This window comes from Narcine bancroftii, chromosome 6, assembly GCF_036971445.1.
Source record: "Narcine bancroftii isolate sNarBan1 chromosome 6, sNarBan1.hap1, whole genome shotgun sequence".
In the NCBI taxonomy this organism is placed as follows: domain Eukaryota; kingdom Metazoa; phylum Chordata; class Chondrichthyes; order Torpediniformes; family Narcinidae; genus Narcine; species Narcine bancroftii.
The window spans coordinates 182,830,880-182,837,056 of NC_091474.1; positions in this window are offsets into that span (position 1 = coordinate 182,830,880).

Below are 6,177 nucleotides of genomic sequence, written 5' to 3' on the forward strand. Positions count from 1 at the left end.
ATCCATAACATCGCCAAGCTTTATGTCGTCTATAAATTTACTGATCCCTCCTTCCACTTCTCTGTCCAGGTAATTTATAAAAAATCACAATGACCAGGGGTCTCAGAAGAGATCCACGCAGAACACCGCTAGTTACTGTTCTCCAGGCAGAATAAATTTCATCTACTGCTACCCTCTGTGTTCTGCAGGCAAGTCAATTTTAAGTCCACACAGAATGGACCACATTCCTCATGACTTTCTGAATGTGTCTCATGGGGGAACTTGTCAAATCCCATGAACATCAGAAATGCACCCTATCTTCTTCAATTTCTTTTGTTACTTCCTCAAATAATTCAATTAGGCTCATGAGAAATTACCTACCCCCCATAAAGCCATGCTGATTATCCCTGAGAAGATTATTCTTCTCCAGATGCTGATAAATCCTGTCCAGAAGGGTTCACCTCTTTTGCAAGACTCACAATTCTATAATTTCCAGGATTCTCTCTATTACCCTTTTTATACAAGGGGACCATATTTGCCATTATCTAATCCTCCAGTGCTTCACCGTGGCCAGGAAATTGCAAAGATCATTGCCAAAGCCCCAGCAGTCTATTCCTTCGCTTCCTGTGGTAACCAAGGGTATGTCTCATCTGGTCTTGGGGACTTATCAATCAAATATTTTTAAGAAGCTCCAGAACTTCCTTTATCCTCTCCTCAATGTGGTCCAGTATATAAATCTATACTAATCTCACATTGGCTAAGATCCTTTTCTCTGGTGAACACTGAAGTACAGTATTCAATTAGGACCTCTCCTACCTCCAGGCACATGCTCCCTCCTTTATCCTTAAGAGGCTCTTCCTTCACTCTAGTCATCTTTCTATTCTTTTCGTAAGCATCAAAAACTTTAGGAGTTTCCTTAATTCTACTTGTCAAAACCTTCTCGTGTCCCTTTCTAGAACTTTTAAGTCCTTTCTTAAGTTCCTTCCTGGCTACCATACAATTCTTATGAGACCTTCCTGACTTTTGTTTCCTAAACCCTAAGTCTGCTTGCTTCTTCCTCTTAACTCACGGTTTCACCTCTTTTGTCAACCACAGTTCCTCATCCTAGTATCTTTTCCTGTCTTATTGGGACAAACCTATGCAGAACCTCACACAAGTCATGCCTAAACATGCTCCACTTCACTTCTGTGCTTTTTAAACGAAAGCATTTGTTATCAATTCACTCTCCCCAGTTCTTCCCTGATCCCATCATGATTAGACCTTCCCCAATAAACAATTTACCATTTGGTCGGCTCCTATCCTATGCATACCACATCTGCTATAGGTCAGGAAGTTGTAGTCACTGTTATGCTCGCCCACCGAGAAGTCTGTCAGGTCTGTCACCTGACCAGGTTAATTACCAAGTATTAGATCCAGTGTGGCCTCTCCTCCAGTCAGCTTGGCCACATACCATGTCAGCAATCCTCCTTTGACATCCCTGACAAATTCTGTCCCATCTATCCTTGTTACAGTGAGGAGGTGGCAGTCACTATTAAGGAAGTTGAAATCTCCTTCAACAACAACCACGTTATTTTTGCAGCATTTCAAAATCTGCAAAACTAAACTAAATGAAAGTGATTGAAAGACACACTAAGCATTCACCTGAACTATTCTGGTAAGATATGGAAGAGCATTCATCTGGAACTTAAAGTGCAGAATCAACAGTTCGAGATCCTTGAGTGTACAGATCACGATTTTCTCTGATGCATTAGTATAAAATTATATAAAATGAGTATAAAAAGTATAATTAATACATTACCTTTAAAATATTGATGAGAATTTTGAAATTCAATGTGTATATGATAGCTAATTGTTAAATTATTGCCAATTTCCCCCTTTCAATGTGAACTTTACATGAAATACTAACAGATTTCTTGGTGCATGATTTACTCTGATTCTGGCTTCCTCCTGTCTTTGCTGCCTCCGGTCTCCTTTGACTCCTGACTGAATTACAATATAGCTGTCAGATTTCTATTACCATTTTAAATTTTCCAACACATTTCTTTGACATCTGCTTTTACTGTATTTGTGTTACTGCTATTACATTAGGGCAGTGTCAGCTCATGCATCTTTTTTTTGGCAATAGCTGTCTGCAGTTATTGGACTTGAATTGAATCTTAATGATATAGACTCCTTTGTTTCAAATGTTCCTATTCTTGCAAAGGGGAGAAAAAAGAAAAGAAAGCTTGCATTTATAAAGAGTTCTTCATGACCTCAGGGCTTCTTTACATCCCATAAAGCTATTTTGAAGTCTAGACATTGCTGAAATGCAGAATACAATATTTAAAATAGAATAAGTGCTGGAATGATTTTCTAACATCTCTGTTCCTTTGGTCGGGCAAAGACTTGTGTAAGATTTATGAGAGGATGGGAATATTTTTCCAGTTTTCCATTACCACCATTCCAGGCAGAGTGTGTCCTCTCCACTATCTACACACACAAGCTGGAACTTTGGATTTCATGAGAATTATCTGGTAGCCAGGAAGGAAATGAAGAAATTACTTAAGAGAACTCGTAGGGGGCATGACCAGGCTTTCTCACAAGCTTAATTGAGTTATTTGATGAAGTAAGAAAAGAAATTGATGAAGGTAGGGTAGCAGATGTGGTATGCATGGATTTTGGTAAGACTTTTAACAAGGTCTCCCATGGTAGAATCATTTTAAAAGTCATATGGCATGGGATCGATGGAACCTTGGTTGTATGGATTCAGAATCGACTTGCCTGCAGAATGCAAAGGGTAGTAGTGGATGGAATGTATTCTGCCTGCAGAACAGTGACGAGTGGAATTCCGCATGGATCTATTCTGGGACTCCTGCTTTTTGTGATTTTGTTTTTATTAATGCCATGGATGAAGTGGAAGGAGGGATCAGTAAATTTACAGATGACACAAAGCCTCGCAGTGTTGTGGATAATGTTGAAGGTTGGCATAGATTACAACAGGATATAGACAGGATGCAGAGTTGACCGGAGAAGTGTCAGATGGAATTTAATCCAGATGTGTGAACTGTTGGATTTTGGAAGGTCAAACTTGAAGGTAGAGTATATGGTTAATGAAAGGTTTCTTAACAAAATGGAGGAACAGAAGGAACTTGTGGTCCAAAACCATAGATCTCTTAAGGTTGCCACATAGATTAATAGGGTAGTTAAGAAGGCTTATGGTATGCTTGCCTTCATTATTCAGGGATTGAGTTCAAGGTTTGTCTCATAATTGCTAGACTATACTTGGAATATTGTATTCAGTTTTGGTCGCCTCAATATAGGAAGGATGTGCATATTATGGAGAAGGTGCAGAGGAGATTTACGAGGATGATGCCTTGGATGGGAGAATGTGTCTTATGAAGCAAGGCTAATAGAACTGGGGCTTTTCTCTTTGGAGCAAAGCAGGATGAGAGGTGACTTAATAGAAGTCTACAAGATTGTGAGCAGCATAGATAGGTGGACAGTCAGCACCTTTTTCTTAGGGTGAGAGTAGCAAATACCTGAGGACATACGTACAAGGTGAGGGGAGTAAAGTTTAGGGGAGACATCAGAGGTAGATGGTTTTACCCTGAGAGTAGTGGGCACCTGGAATGCATTGCCAGGGATGGTGGTAGAGGCTGATACAGTAGGAAAATTTAAAAGACTCTTAGACAGGCACATGGATATAAAAAAATTATGGGTGTAAGGTACAGGATGTTAAAGTTGTTGAGTTGATTGCTATCAGTTGGCACAACATTGTGGGCTGAAGGGCTTGTACTGTGCTATAATGTTATATGTTCTAATATGTACAAAATGAAGGGAGGAAAGTTTAGGGAAGACAAAGGGTAAGTTTTTTTTAAAAAACAGAAGTTTTTGGCTGGAATGCATTGTCAGGGGGTGGTGGTAGAGACTGTAACATTAGGGACATTTAAAAGATTCAGGCACATGGTTGAAAGCAAAAAAAAAGTTATAAAGGGAAGGCTTTTTTTGAGTGGTGTTATACAGGTCAGCACAATATCGTGGGCCAAAGAGCCTGTACTGTGCTGTGCTGTTCTGTGATCTATAGCTTCTTCTGTTTATTTGTATTTTCCCAAGTTCCATTATTATCCAGCAGGGATTGTGTGACCTGATATGTTTGGAGTTAAAGCTCACCAGTGGCGCTTTTCATCTCACTAACCATACACTGGGAGACTTCTCTGTAACATCACAATGAAAAGTGAATGTCAGACTAAGCTTTAAGCTTCCCAGTTCCAGTACACCCTTTTCTTCACATACTGTTGAATCCAATTTGAAATGAATAAAGAGAGGAACAATCCAAACCAGCATGTGTGTGAGAACATGAGCATGACATTGCAGATAAAAATTTCAAATGACCAAGGATAGGAAATGGATTATTTGGAAACACTGTTTTGAAGTCATTCTATAGTATGTGAATTGAATAGAGCTATGGAAATATACAGAAGTAAACTCTTCAGTCAGTGTTGATGCAGCATCATTTCGAGGTTAATTTTCATTAAGGAGAACTGAATATTGGCCTGCACCACTGCTTACCTGCTGACTTATGCTAAATGCACATTTTATTTTGTGTTGAGAAGAGTATCAGGCTCGGTGAGTTCACAGGGAGACGAATCTGGACACAAATGTTCCAATCTGACATAACTTTTATTAACACATGGAAACAAACAGGGGAGGATGTTAAATGGCACACAATTACTAATCCATGCAAGCGATTTGACCCCATTCACACACTATAAACAGGGGCTCTTACATATGCTCCCAGACCCCTAATCAATGGATAGTACAGCTCTACTGCAAGCATGGATCTATTGCAATACTACGGCTCAGCTTCAGTGTAGTGCATACCTTACCTATGACCCTTCCAGCAACGTCTACAGTAGCAACTGGGGCTTGGTCCACGAGGCCGAGAGAACAAATGTGCTGTGAGCTCCTGTTAAGTACAGGGATAATCTGTGTGCCCAGCTAATAATGACACTAAGCGATTTGAATTAGCCAACAGCAAGGTGTGCAGTAATTAGTGGGTGGAGTCCAATCTTGACTGACAGGTGATGTGATTTCCAAAATAAGTTTCAGATGGGGAGGCCACATGACCACTCATTCCAGACAGGCAAGGAAGCCACATTTCCTCCACACACAACATTCCACCCCTTGAAAGCCACATTACTCTGGAACTACTATGAAGACAATCAATGACTCTATATACATGTAATACAGTAACTAAAAACAAAAAAAAAGATGTGTTTAAAAAATTATACTAATCAAGCTGATCAATATATACACAAGTATCTTCCATACATTGGACAAGGCACATAATAAAATTCAATGACAGTGCCTCACCAGCCGCCTCCGTACCCGACCCTCAACTCCCACCATCACCACACAGGGGTCATTGTGTTACCAATGGAGCAGGGGGCTGTGTGAGCTGCTCCTCAGTGTCAGATGGGAGGGTAGAAAAAGGAAATTTGTTTGGTCACTGACTCGTATGCCTGGTTTCTCCCACTTGGCTGGAAAATGTGAGCACCCTTACCACCAACGTCTGCGAGCAGGCAGTGCATGGTCAACCATCAGGTGCAGAGCCCTCTCTTGTCTTGCGCATCCCTCACCATGGGCACCCCCCCCCAAGCACAGAGCTCAGATGCCTGTTACCGCACTATCCCGTGGTGAGACAGGGGGCAGGACGGCAGGCATACATCCAGGAAGTACCCTGAGCACCCCCCTTTCCTGGGCTGTCGTTTGACACCAGGTTGCCATTCCTGCTTGCGTTCTCTTTAAACCGTTACCACAAGTGCCCATGTTGGATCTCTGTAACAATAGCCAGGAGGAGTCGGCACTGAAAGTTAGCAAATTTAGTGTTTTTAAATAAAAGTTCCTGAAGCCCCTACCCTATGAGGCGTTTTTCTGTTAATGGGAGATCTGGATGACCTGTCATTGGCAAGTGAAACAAAATATATACAATGTTTCTTTTTTTTTGGAGTGGTGTTATACAGGTCTGCACAATATCATGGCCCAAAGATGTTTCTTACTATGGTTTGATCAATGATACTCTACTTATAAACTGTAATTACAAATTGTAACTTCAATTCCCTGACACTACTTAGAAGATATCATTAGCACAGATCAGGGTGATTTAAAAATAGGGGGGAAAATCCCAGAAAGGTCTATTACAATGTCCACACCCATAAT